Genomic DNA, 15,089 nt, shown 5'->3' on the forward strand with positions numbered 1-15,089 from the left:
GGAAAGGGAGTTATTAGCCCTGAAGACTGCCTGCCAAGAGTGGAGACAATTCTTTATGGGTTCCAAAGAGCCCTTCGCGGTGAGAACGTACCATCGTAATCTACAATGTTTACGTAACTTTCAATGCCAGAACAGTTGTCAGGCTCGTTGGACCTTTTTCTTTAGTCAGTACGACTTCTATGTCACCTACATTCCTGGATCCCAAAACATACTGGCCGATGCTCTGTCTCGCTGTTATCCAGATTGTGCTCCTACGGCATCACAATATCTACTTGAGCCCAGCAAGATCATCGGTGTAGCTCAATCATTCCTGGATGAGGTACAACTGGAATATTCCAACCTTTCTGAACAAGAACTGGAGAACTTAAACCCCCTAATACGTAAACAGAAGGGATATTATTATTATAGGAACCTGTTGTTCCTCCCTAAAAGAGGAGTACGAGAAAAGGCGCTGCAGATGTGCCATGATTCTCCGGCTGCTGGTCAAAGAGGCATCAAGGCCTCGCAGGAATTACTCTTGCGATCTTTCTGGTGGCCTTCTTGGAAATCGGATGTTGAAAATTATGTACAGGCCTGTCCCATATGTGCCCAATTAAAGATAGCCCGTACCAGACCAGTGGGATTACTGCAACCGTTACCTGTTCCACCTGCTCCCTGGCACATCATTTCTACCGATTTCATGTGTTCACTACCTCCATCAGCAGGAAATCGGGTTATCATGGTGACGATAGATTCTTTTACGAAAATGGCTCACTTCACTGCCCTGAAGAAATTACCTACCTCTCAAGAACTAAGTCAGATATTAATCCATCATATTTTTCGTCTACGTGGACTCCCACACAGCATTGTATCAGACAGGGGTCCTCAGTACATCTCCCGGTTTTGGAAACATTTCTGTAAGATCCTGAATATCAATATAGCATTGTCATCTGGTTTCCATCCCCAAACCAATGGGCAAACCAAATGTCTCAACCAAGGACTAGAGCAGTACCTTCCCTGCTTTTGCAATTCTACTCAGAGTAACTGGAACACTTACCTTCCTATCGCTGAATTCTCTTACAACAACAGTGTCCATAGTGCTTCCAAGGTCACCCCTTTTTTCTGTTCCTATGGCTATCATCCTACCTCTTTTCCTACTACTCCTCAGTCTACCTCTTCTCTTCCTGCTGTCACCTCATTTTCCAAACGACTTCGAAAGATCCATAGATTGATTTGATCTAACTTGATGGACACTAAGAGATACATGAAGAAAATGGCAGATAAGAAGCCCATGGTTGCTCCAGTATATCACAGCCAGGATAAAGTCTGGCTTTCTTTAAAATGTCTGCCTTTTCGACTCTCTCAGAACAAGTTTATACCTCGTTACTACAGTCCTTTCCGTATTCTTCAGCTGATTAATCCTGTCCGTCTTCACTTACCTCGTACCTGGAAAATCCATCCAGTCTTTCATGTTTCCCAGCTCAAACCGTACATGCCTTGTTCTCCTCCCTTGTTGGTGAATGATGAACCAGAATATGAGGTACAGGAAATTTGTGACTCTCGTGTCTTTCACAACCGTCTTCAATATCTGATTCATTAGAAGGGTTACCCCCTTAGCGAATGCTCTTGGGAAGATGCGCCTTCTGTTCACGCCCCTCTTCTGATTCGTCACTTTTACTGCTTGTTTCCACACAAACCTGGGTCTTCCGGGGGGGACCTACTGACACGCCGCGCCCCCAGTCTCTCTTGCAGCATCCGGGCCCCAAATTGGGCATGGGGCCTCGTTTCTTTCTATCACGGCACGCTCTCTGGCATATCTAACCTCTCCCCCACTCACCTGCTATTGTTGTCCTTTCTTTCTGTCGCCCTCAATTTGTGCTTCCCTTTATGTTTTTCCTTCTTTCCCATTATTCCCCTCTCCTCCCAGCATGCATTGGTTTCCTACTCTCTATGGCTCCTTGTCCATTACTTTCTATGTGTTTTTCCCTATCTAATATGGTGTCCTGGCACTTCCTGTTGGTTGCTTCCTGTTTTGGGGTATTTAAGGGCTGTGATTCTTTCCCTCCTTGCGCTGCAACACTTTCTGTTTGGATGGTGTCTTCGCTCCTTCTTCCTTGTGTCAGATACTGGTTACTCGCCTGTTCCAGTGTTTTCCTGCTCATTTTTTTATCTTATATTTACTTATTGATTTTTGCTCCTGTTCCAGGAGAATTCCTTTTTTGAGGTTTTTTCCCCTTTTTAGTTTTTTTTTCCCTCTGGCACTACTTCTGAAGGACACGGACTGCCCTTGGCGTTTCTATTGCCTGCAGCACCGTGGCTACCAGAAAGAGTCACCCCTACCTGGGCCAAGGCCGAACATTCAGGAACAAGAACCTCGCCACTCGTTCAGCAGACTCCAGGTTCAAGCAACACGTAAGTCGTGACATTTAGTGCCCCGAGTATCAAAAACAGCAAAAACAGAGCACTAATCAACAACATGGGAAGCAGAGGCAAAAAGTTAGAGGAAGCCACGCCAAGGATGCCAAGTCCATCAGTAACAAAGTGAAATTACACCAGAAAAAAGATTAGAAAAATAGAGTAAAGTTTAATAAATAAAACAAGCACAAAATGACAAACAATTGAATCATTAGAACCAGGGACATGCACTTTTAAAGATTTTATGAAAAATCGCATTACAAAGTGCCATCTGTGGATATCTGTCAAACTGAATCAGAACAAAGTAGCAAGTTCAGGACGACCAATGATAGAACACGGGCCAGCTACAGAGATCCAGTTAAGCCCCCTGAACAAGAGGACCTTTACTCCAGGTTGCAAAACATTTTGAGGTCCTGCATCAAGGATGCGTCGTGGAGCCAGGGCAATGAAATGTCCAGGTTGGAGAAGTGTTGCACTGTGTCAGTTCAACAGAGCCACAAGGCTGCGATGCTAGGTATTGTGTCATCGTCATGGAGGCTGTCAATGAGGGAAGTGTGCAATGCAAATTCCTGCATCGAGGAGGTGTAGCACACCAGCTGGTTTTGAAGAGACTGCTGGGCTCGTGATAAGAAGCTCTGCATTGTCATTGAGGCTGCTGTCTACAAGGTGACTGCAACACGGGAGACTGCGTCGGGGATGCATCATGCAGCATTGGTTCCGATGTGGCTGCAAGGTTGAAGAGAAGTTCTTGTGCCGGAAGGATCCTGACAGCAGAGGCAATGCATTGGTTCTGGTCTGGGTTGCACCACTCAGAAGAGGATATGCACTGGTTCTTCTGGATCTTCAGAGGGGCTGGCAGAGCACATTCAGGCCCACTTCTGGGGTCCCGGACTAGGTTGGCACCACTTGGCAGAGTAGAACTTACAGTTTCAGAGTGCAGGTGCAGGTTACAAAAACTAGCCCTTGGAGTAACTGTGATCTTGGGTACAGCTTACAGGTCAAATTATTCTCACCCAGGCAAGAGGCCAGGAGGCAGCAGGTCAGCCAGGCAGGCAGAAGTCTTTCAGGGCAAAAGTCCAGAAAAAAGGCAGCCCTTTCAGTAGCACAACAGCCCTCATTCCTGGCAGAGCCCAGAATTGTACTGAAGAGTTGGTGCCTCAGGTCCGATATTTATACCTGGTGCCTCCTTTGAAGTGGAAGAAACTTCTAGAGGTTCCTCTTTGAAGTCCACAGGTTTCCTCCCTCCTCTGTCCTGGTTCCAGACTAACTACAGGGGGGTAAGCAATTGTTTGTGTGAAGCCAGGACAACGCCTATGCAGGTGTAAGTAGGGCTGGGTCGAACTCCGCCCTCCCATCCTGCTACTGATGGCCCATCCAGGCACACCTAAGCTTTCTATTGTGTGTGGCTGTCTAGGAGGAATACACAAAGACCAAATGCCAACTACACCAAGTCATGTGACCCAGATACAGGCTATAGGCACTAACTGACTAAGTAAGGGAAAATCCAACATTATAAAAGTGGCATTTAAAAAACTGTTACCAAAATCTGACTTCATCATAAAAGAAGATTTTTCCTTACAATTCCAAAGACACCAAACATGTTTACCAGTTCTTACTTCAAAGTACTAAGGTAACTCTAATGTTATCCTATAGGAGAGGCAGTCCTTGCAATACTAAAAAACAGATGTAAAACCGAAAATTACATGCCCCACCTTTTAAATTCATTGCACCATACTCTGTGGGCTGTTTAAGATGTACCCTAGGGGTGACGTGTATTAAAAGCAGATTTGATCCTAGTGAAAGGATTGTTTTGCCAGGTCAAAACTGCATTTTAAAACTGCACAAACAGGCTGCAATGACATGCCTGATATAGGTTTGTAGGCTACTCAAGTTGGGGAAGCAACAAATGCTGCAGGCGCAGTAGTAGCATTTACTGACAGGCCCTGAGTAGATGTAGTACCACTTAATTAGGAACTGATAAGGACATTAAATATGCCAACTGGGTACAAGCCAATGTAACATGTTTTAAGGAGTCAGCAATCTCACCATAGCACTGGTTAGCAGTGGTAAAGTGCACAAAGTCTTAAGGCCAGCAAAAACGAAATCAGAAAAATATGGAGAGTAAAGTAAGAAGTTTGCGTCAAGACCACCCTAAGGCTGACAGTTCTAACAATAAGTAACTGAATAATTCTATAAAAATCTTGCAAAACTTAAATGTATGCCATTTGCTAAAACATCCTAAACTTTTGAAAGGTCAGAAGTACTTTCTTCCGCTAGTCCTAGCTGAAAATAAAAATATAAAAAATTGAAAACAAGTAAAATAATATCATATTGATGAACAACAGTTTGATGTTTGAAAACACTTAGGTCGGGAGAAGTTATCTGATAGGGATGTTCACGTTTGAAAATGTGGATATTTATAACTTGAATCAACCATATAAAGAACAATGGTATAAAAATAAATGAAATAAACAGTCAATCCAGCTGAGGGATCAGAGGAACCAAGCTAGTGCTGAAGAAAATCCTCGAGACACAAAGGAAAATTAGCCTTTAATGGCGAGCAAGGACTTTCGGATGCATTTCCAAAACTGGTTGGGAGAAACACCCAAACTCTTCAGCACTGGCTGTAAGATGGAGTATGACCCAGAATCCTGAAAGTGAGGGGTTGAAGAGGGGTTTTGACACAAGACAGTGAGGTGCATCAAAACCAGCAAAGGCAGTAGGGCACCAATTGCAACAGGAGTCAACGGAGCTTGCTCTAAGTGATGCCAAAAGAAGGAGTCCCTGAAATATGTGTATGTAAGCCAGAAGCAAAACATGGAGACTAGCAAGGGGAACAGATCACTAATAATGATTAAGTGTCTGAGGCAAAAGTTGAGACTGATGTGTGTAGGAAGCAGGGGGATAGTTCAGGACCCTGCCTCTACTACAGTGCAGGGGGACAAATTTCAGGGAGCCCTCATTCAGTCAAAAGCCTATGGATAGTATTGAGACGTGGGATTTTTTGGCCCCCTCAAGACCTTCTGAAGTGGGCCCATCATTTTACATTACACCACTGGTAGGAAGGCACTAGCAGATGTAGTTGAGAATTGGAGGAAGGCCTAGACTCTATCCTTGGAAAAGTAGGCAATGGCGGCAAACAATTCATTTGATGGTGTGAGAGGGATAAGAGGTACTCACCACCATGGAAGTGACACAGAGGAGTGTCCAATGACTGACAGTGAGAATATGTAGTATGCAGTTGCTATAAACTATGATCAGCTATGAGAAACAGTTAGTGGATGAGACACCAAGGTGGTCATTCTGACCGCGGCGGTCGCCGCCCGCCAAGCGGTTCCCGCCGAAAGACCGCGGCGGCCATTCTGGCTTTCCCGCTGGGCCGGCGGGCGACCGCCAGAAGACCGCCGGCCGGCCCAGCGGGAAAGCCCCTTCAACAATGAAGCCGGCTCGGAATGGAGCCGGCGGAGTTGCAGGGGTGCGACGGGTGCAGTGGCACCCATCGCGATTTTCACTGTCTGCATAGCAGACAGTGAAAATCTTTGTGGGGCCCTGTTAGGGGGCCCCTGTACTGCCCATGCCAGTGGCATGGGCTGTGCAGGGGCCCCCAGGGGCCCCACGGCACCCGTTCCCGCCATCCTGGTTCTGGCAGTGGACACCGCCAGAAACAGGCTGGCGGGAAGGCGGTTGGAATCCCCATGGCGGTGCTGCAAGTAGCGCAGCCATGGCGGATACCCTGGGCCAGCGGGAAACCGGCGGGAAACCGCCGGCTCCCTTTTTCTGACCGCGGCTTTACCGCCGCGGTCAGAATCGCCCAGGAAGCACCGCCAGCCTGTTGGCGGTGCTTCCGCCGCCCTCCGCCATGGCGGTCATGGACCGCCAGGGTCAGAATGACCCCCCAAATAGCTACAGGCTTAAGAGAGCTCAAAGACTGGCCCGTAGAATGGCTGTTTAAATGGGGACACATTTTCTTTGGCCTGGCTTGACAGGGTAGCCTTCACCAAACAATTATGTGAGCACTACTAGAGAGGGGCTTTGGCCCCACCCACATGCTGGGAGTCAGGTGTACATGTTTTAATTGGGCAGAAGTTGTGTGCCACACAAAAACGTTCTTGCCATCTATACAGCTGTGATCATTGTGTTTATTTATCCAGCTGACTAACTACAAACTTTCAAGGGCATACATATGACATTCCACACATGTAGTTTTAGACAACCAGATCATTTATGTTGGTTTTCTCTGGCAGCAGCACAGCTGGGAGGGAGGCAGTCATTTCAACTACATTTATTTTTAGGTCTGGCTTGAGAGTGCAACTGTTACCTGTCCTTTTAAACTAAACCAAACTTTATTTTAGAGTTCTCTGTCTTTGCACAAATACTGATCTAGTCTCATGCTATTTACTTGTAATGCTTCACATTACCATACAACATTCCTTTAAAGCCAATGGTGTTGAGTGCTGGATGGGAGCAATAACAGGTGAAAAAGTGAGCTGGAGGATAAAGGAGCGGCTGGTGAAGTTTAGAAGTGGTGGGGCATAAAATTAAACCACCAATTTTCCATCAATGAGTGAGCACAACTTTTTAGGAGAACTTAAAGTTTAAAGCTGCATTTTTTAATAGAGGTGCTATTCATTGTAGGGAAATATAATATTTTTTTTACGTGACTGATCTGGTAACAATTAGGGGCTAGTTTTGTGTAATGATGCACAATTCTAGGAAAATTAGGTGAAATTATGACTAACTAGGTGAAATGCAAATCCAGCATTTTGCACAAAATGCATCTGCATTAATTATGGATTTAATGACCCATTTAATTCCAAATATTGAATCTCTAAAAATAGAAGAGCAGCAATCAACAGCAGCTTGCGGTCTGCTCGTTTGTTCCCGTACGATAATTTTGCCATGAATGCACCATAATTATGCAACATGGTGTAATTTCAGACATTTTGCAAAAGCTAAACCACGTATGCAGCATAATTGAAATTTCTCCTAATCCTAGTAACATCGGTACAGACTAAATCATTCGTTTTGATAAACAAAAGAAAACAAGCCAAAGCCGTTTAGGCTAAGAGTCCTTATTTATGATTTGTTTAGGTCTATCCGTACATCTAAAGAAACATGATATAGGACAAATCATACGAAGATAACATCATTGTACACTTTATGTGTGACACGTGTTATAGTGTTCCTCTCTGTTTTCACAAAGAGATATAAAATACGAAAGACTAATGTGGGAGGGATCTTTTGGGAAGGCCATTGCCAAGCTTTTTATATTTCACAAAAACTCGTTCCCATATCTTTTGTAATAAAACAACCCCTTATGAACAGTTAATGGCAATCTTGCTGCACCTCTGAATGTATTATTCTGAATAGACAGGGTGTTAGAAGCTGAGTTCTGAAGCGCTTTCTTTCTAATGGAAAAAAGTGTGCTTTAAACTGTGCACATTGCAATATAAAAATAAAGACATTTCAGTACTTTCCGTTATCTCCAGTTACACACACAAACATCAGCAATGCTTCTATTAACCATCAGAGCATTCACAACGTAAAAGTGCATTTCCCAATTAGCTTAACTTACATTAATTTTTCCATTTAAAGTGTGTGTGGTATATTTTATGTGCAGTTGCCTGAAGGTGACAGAACAATTAAGTTGTTGCAGCATATCTTGTTCAGTATGACTCCTGGTACAAGCAGAAATAAGTCTAGAAGTCTCTTACTTGCAATGAAAGAACCATAAATTATGCCATAAAAACACTCATCTCCTTAATCATTTTAGATAAAGGCAATGCCATTAATCCGTTCACCCCGGGCCTGCAAATTTTGGTGGTAACACAGGAGGGAAAGATGTTTTCTGAGCACAGATGCACTCGTAAGGAATTGTGGGAAGCAGGACACTGGAAACGGTAAAGTCTGTCATGAAATAGAAAACTTTTGATTTCAAGCTAAGCAGACTTAAATTCCTATCTTTCAGCCTGCAGCCTCTAATTCCACCCTTTCGCAGCTCCTCACAAGTTGAGGTGGCGTCACTGAGGCTGCAGACCCCACCCCACCCTGTGACGAATTGTGAAAGGGTGGGGTACCTTGGCTCTAACTCCTGATGGATGTTCAGCTCCTGTTGCTACAGGGCTTCAGCCTGGTGCGCCTAAGGGCTAATATTACACTCATGTCATCAGGAGGAGGAGTCATGTCCTGAAGGCAATGATTTTGCCCAGCTGATGACCTCACAGGCTTCACGGCTGTGAGCTCATCAGCCCGCATTTGGTGATTGACGGCGGTCTGTTGATGCAAGACAAAATCAAGAACTGGAGGAGAATGCAACCGAGGTGAGTGCTATTAAATCACTGCCCTCAGTTTATCTTCGTTTTTTTAATACTATTAGCAATACTAGGGAAAATAATAAGCACTTTTGGGGAAATATTAAAGTGGTGGTGCCCCTGTGCCCATATAAGAGAACTGCCACTGGGAGGATGGTACATAAACATCAGAGGGAAGAGCTTACTAGTGGCAAGTGTGGGCCTAATGTGGATATTATATGTAATTAGCAGGGTAGGTTTCAGCAGTAGTCACTGTGAGTATTTGGGTTTACTATATGATATGGCTGTGGGCCCCTATACTGCAGTAAGCTGACAAATACCTTCTTGGATCAAGTCAGACTCGATTACTTAACCTTAAGCACAGCCCTGGGTAGCTGTGGCAACGAGCAGTAAGGCATGGCAAAGGAACTTAGTATAAAGCATTTAACAGCAGTCATACAACACAAAAGGAATCATACACCAATTTATAAAAATAGATTATATTTGTATACATTTTTGGAGACCTTGATGAACAAAATCAACCAGAGAGTTCTGGAGAGACAGATTTTAGAAGATATTGTCAATTTTAAATGCAATCACAAACAATCATTGCTCAACAAAAAAATTGAAAACATTTGAAAAATGTGAAACAGCTACTCCGTTCGACTACTCCGATCAATTTGGACAGTTACCTGGCCACTAGAGCCTCTTTAAGGCAAGTTCCAAACTTTACAGGATGACCACCATAGACATCAATGGAGTGGTCCTGGTGCCGAGGATACAGGCAAAGGATGCTCAAAAGATGCTCTTCCTGTGGTGTTGTTGGCGTGCGTGTCTTTGTGGTTGTTCCTTGGTTTATGGTTGAAGTGGGGCAACTTTGGCCATAGAGAACAGAGTCCGTCGAAGTCCTCTATGTTGCAGTAGAAGGCCAAACAATGCTGGGTTACTGGTCTCCTTGCAGTGTGGTTTGGGCCAAATTCTTAGGTGGGGTCTAGCATCTCTTTGGGGTGAGGAATCCGGTCTTGGGTAACACTCCCGGGTAGGGCAGACTCGGATGCAACTTCGGCTATCTCGAATTTGTCCTCTTGTGTGTATAGTGACTGGTAGAAGCAAAACGTCTGGGATGGCAACCAACTTGTTGATTTGGACTTCTTCAACTCTTGTGTCCCTGCAATTGGTTCCAGGAATAAAGCCACCTGATACTTGGAGTCACTGCAGCTGTTGAATGTCAGGAATCAACATTTCACTGAGCCAGGAGCCGTAAGCACAGTCCATCTTTGCTAGCCAAAAGCGCAGCAGGTGCAGTCCTTTTGAAAGAGCAGCCTTTCTTTGTCAAGGTTATAGGGCAGCTGATTCCAATTCTAGTATGATTTGAGGGTCAGAGTGCCAGGGGTGCCATATTTACCAGGAATGGTGCCCAGGACTGGATTGGCTGTAGCAGGTATTGGTCATTTCTCCAGGAGGCTGGAGGGGTGGGGCAAGTTTTGCTACTGGGGACCAGTTTTGCAAAAGTGATGTGATATTGGCACTCAATAACAAAATCCACCATAATCCATTCACTCTCGTTTCCAGCCTGAGTGCGGGAGCTGGCCTGACAAAATTTGCAGGGCTGCTTTAAGTTCCCAGTCTGGCCCTGGCTGAGCCAGCACTGCATGCAGGAGTTGGTCTGACAAAATTGCCAGGGCTGCTTTGGGTTCCCAGTCCGGCCTTGGCTAAGCCACCCCTACCATGACTCGACCCATGACCTCCAAGCTACAGACTAATTTCTCCAGCAAGTGAATGAAAGCACCTATGATTTGATGTCTCTACTAACCACAGCACAGACAGCTTCATATATAGGACATTAGTTGGTGTACGTTTGTTTGACTCTGCTTTCAGGTACCTAACACCTATCTTGCTGTGCTAACAATTGCCTTTTATGCTATGTCAGTGAAAATAGATGTGACCCAATAACACGTTATTTAGAGCAACTGTACTTAAAAAACATGCGTTCACACATTTATTACTACTGTGCAAAGCTCACAACAGATAAACACTTTTTAGTGCCACACAGTTTGCATTAACAATTACTTTATTCAGGAAAATGAATTTCCTAATAATTACAAGGTCTCCTCCATGTGATTTTACCTTACTGCAGTGATTTAAACCCTTGAATCCTGGGTTTGTTTAAATACTTTTTGTTAAAAAAGTACACATGAAAAAAATACCATGGCATAAACCAAATATGCAGATGTGCAAAATATAATATGCTAATTATTAGCATTTCTGAGGAAGAGTAGGGACACCATGAGCCACACAAGACCTTTTGTGAGACCTGCACCAACCTCACACTCAACTATAGTAATAAACAGAACATTACACTCTGCATTTTTGCAAATACATTATATCCTCCTAAGATGTGCACCACTCCAGAACAATGGGCCTCAATATGTCACCAGTGGGCTCAGGATAAAACGTGAGAGGAAGAGGGAATAGGAACCTCTTAGAAGGTGAGAGAAATAGCAAGATCAAAACATTTTGAAAAATACAAACTGGAACAAAACCCTCGCTAAATACACCCATAAAAACATTATTATTATATGGAAAAGGCCATTTAATTTTAGAAATTTGCACTCTGTATATTACAATAGATTTGATAAGAGACCATGGGACATATTTACAAGCCCTTTGCACCTCCTTGCGCCACACCAGTGTCATTTGTTTTAGGATAATGTGGTGTTTAGGAGGCATTTTCGTTGTGCCATAGCAAACATTGGCCACTTTGTAACCTCTTGTGCCACTGTAATCCTGCACCAGGCATAATGTATGCAATGGGGCGTTCCCCCATTAGGAGGCCCAGAAAAATGGTGCAGTGAAATCTATAAGTTTTACTGTGCCACTTTTAGCATCATTTTTAACATTTGCCTTAGGCAGGTGGTAAATTGACGCTCTCATTCTATTCGATGGGCCTCCGTTGACTTTGGTGGATTAGCGCTATAATTTTTGGTGCTAATGCACCAAAGCGCTACAATAGCATCAACATTTTTGACACTATTGGCCTAACGTGCACCATTTTGCACCGCATTGTAAATATGGTGCCTCCGTGGTGTTGGTAGGAGTGCGCAAGAAAAGTGGCACATCATCTATGTTGCACCACTTTCTTGTAAATATGCCCCCTTATATTTTAATATTAATTATTGAGAAAGTTGTTCGGGTCCATGATTTTATGGACTGTAGAAGGTGCAGTCACAGACCAACTTCCAAATGACCGTATTTATAGGAAGGAAGCAAACCAGTTACAAATTAGGCAGCATCCCATTTCAAAACCACCTGCAATAGTAGTTTCCCCCTATTCATGTTTTTTTCTGAGGTGCCCTGTTACACCCTACACACCACCTGAAAGCAGGTCCATTGTATGTGGCTCACGTGGGAAATGCTGCTTTTGTCACCATCTATTGGTAAAGGCAGAATCGTGACAAATGCCCTTGATGTCGGTGGTCAAATTTTGCTTAGTGTGTGTATGTTTGCCAGATTTTCAATCCTTGGTAAATCCTGTTACATATGAATGATTGTTCAAAGCTGCTGTATATTATACAACCCAGAGAACGAAAATCCATTTTGACTTGCACTTGTGTCAGCAATCTATTTTTCTCTTTCTGTATGACCTCGTCACATGTGTTAGTAATAGTGGCCAGCCCTGACAAATGCCATGCAACAGGGGTTACAAACACACATTTTGGTCATTTTCACTGCATCACCGCATGCAGCTGAAATTGTTATGCATTAGTGGTTGTGCCGGTGGAGGTGCCTGATCTGGTTTATTATTATTTATTGCTCAGTGAATGACAGAGGAGTGCTGCCTAGGGCATCCAAGAGTCACGGTGCCACGTGGCTCACGCTGAATGATTTGCGAGCTCTCATTGCAGTGGCCCGTTTACTTGTGTGTACTGATAGGAATGTCTGGGACTTCAGAAGACAGTCAGGTTGTGTGGGGAAAGGGCTGCCTTCCTTGGACAAAGCTTGAGCTCAGCATGTGAGGCTTGAGCAGTCTACCAACGGAAACCGTCCAAGCAAAGGCAGCACACACTAAAAATATTTTTAAAGAAAAAATAATTGACTGTACTTCGACTGATTCCCAATCCATGTCCTGATTTGTTAACAGGTCCAAGAGGGATAGATGTGTACAGTGGGAACCTATGGTCATTTGTTACACCTGACAGCCTTAGGGTGGTCACCCCTAACTTTTTGCCTGCCTCCCTCCACTTTTTGGACTCTGTTTTTGCTGGTTTTTAGACTCTGCACACTTTACCACTGCTAACCAGTGCTAACGTGCATATGCTCTCTCCCTTTAAACATGGTAACATTGGATCATACCCAATTGGCCTATTTAATTTACTTATAAGTCCCTAGTAATGTGCACTGTATGTGCCCAGGGCCTGTAAATTAAATGCTACTAGTGGGCCTGCAGCACTGGTTGTGCCACCCACTTAAGTAGCCCCTTAACCTTGTCTCAGGCCTGCCATTGCAAGGCCTGTGTGTGCAGGTTCACTGCCACTTCGACTTGGCATTTAAAAGTACTTGCCAAGCCTAAAACTCCCCTTTGTCTACATATGTCACCCCCTAAGGTGTGCCCTAGGTAACCCCTAGAGCAGGGTGCTGTGTGGGTAAAAGGTAGGACCTGTATCTGTGTAGTTTACATGTCCTGGTAGTGTAAAACCCCTAAATTTGTTTTTACACTACTGTGAGGAGTAGGAAGGCCATATTTAGTATGGCCAGAATTATAATACAAAAACACTGTGAAAGTGAGCATTTCTCTGCACTTAAATCTTTCTGTGCTTTACACTCCACATCTGGCTGGGTTTAGTTGACAGCTCCTTGTGCATTCACTCAGACACACCCCAAACACAGGGTACTCAGCCTTACTTGCACACATGAGCATTTTGAATGGCTCTTCCTGGGCTTGGAGGGTGGAGGGCCTGCTCTCTCTCAAAGGACTGCCACACACCCTACTGGGACCCTGGCAGACTGGATTGAACTGAAAGGGGACCTGGTGCACTTCTAAGCTACTCTTTAAAGTCTCCCCCACTCCAAAGGCACATTTGGGTAGAAAACAGGGCCTCTGCCCTACCACCTCAGACACTTCCTGGAGAAGAAACTTGTAACCAGAACCTGCATCCTGTCAAGAAAAACTGCCTGGCTGCCCAAAGGACTCGCCTGAATGCTTTCTGTGAAGGACTGCTGCCTTGATGTTGCCCTGCTGCCTTGCTGCTCCCTGGCTGTGGTGAAGAAGTGCTCTCCAAGGGCTTGGATAGAGCTTGCCTCCTGTTCCCTGAAGTCTCAGGACCAAAAAGACTTCTCTCTTGCAACTGGACTCTTTGTGCAGCAAAAATTCGATGCACAGCTTACTAAAAACGCCGCACAGCCTGACCCGCGGTGAAAAATTCACTGCACGCCGAACCGGGATGACGCCGCTCGACTTCGCAAGGAAAAGATTGACGAAGCGCCTGTGGTGCGACCGAAACTTCGACGCACGGCCCACCAGATCGACGCACAGCCGACCTGGGATGACGCTGCCCGACTTCCAGAGGGAAAATCTACGCAGCGTCTGCCGTGAGGGAGACATTTTCCCGCACCGCCCACCGGAACGACACAGAGCTTGTCACAAGCCCAGGATTCCACGCACAGATCCCGGGGCGTCTAAAAACCCTGCAACCCGAAAAGGATCCACGACCGAGCGCCCGAAATTGAAGCCCAGCCGTCCCTGCGTGGAAATTAAACGATGCATCGAACGTGTGTGGCCCGAGAAATCGACGCACACCCTTTTGTTTCCCCGCTTCTCCTCCTCTGTGGCCCTTGGTGGAGATTTTTCACGCAAACCAGATACTTTGTGCTTGAAAGAGAATTTAGGGGTCATTACAAGATTGGACCGCCGGGTGGCCGCCAATGCAGCCGCACTCCCGCCGCGGCCATTTGGAGGTCCCAGCTGGGTCGGCGGGCGGAAACCTAGTTTCCGCCCGCCGGCCCAGTGGGGATCTCGGCCACAACACAGGAGCCGGCTCCAAATGGAGCCGGCGGTGTTACGGCTGTGCGACGGGTGCAGTTGCAGAGGATGGCGGTATGGGGTGTCGTGGGGCCCCTGGGGGCCCCTGCAGTGCCCATGCCAATGGCATGGGCACTGCAGGGGCCCCCGTAACAGGGCCCCACCAAGATTTTCAGTGTCTGCCATGGAAACACTGAAAATCGCGACGGGTGCAACTGCACCCATCGCACCCCTTCCACTCCGCCGGCTCCATTCGGAGCCGGCATCCTCATGGAAGGGTGTTTCCCGCTGGGCTGGCGGGCGGCCTTCTGGCGGTCGCCCACCAGCCCAGCGGGAAACCCAGAATACCCGCGGCGGTCTTTTGACCGCGCAGCGGTATTCTGGCG

The sequence above is a fragment of the Pleurodeles waltl genome, chromosome 11 (assembly GCF_031143425.1).
Source record: "Pleurodeles waltl isolate 20211129_DDA chromosome 11, aPleWal1.hap1.20221129, whole genome shotgun sequence".
NCBI lineage: Eukaryota > Metazoa > Chordata > Amphibia > Caudata > Salamandridae > Pleurodeles > Pleurodeles waltl.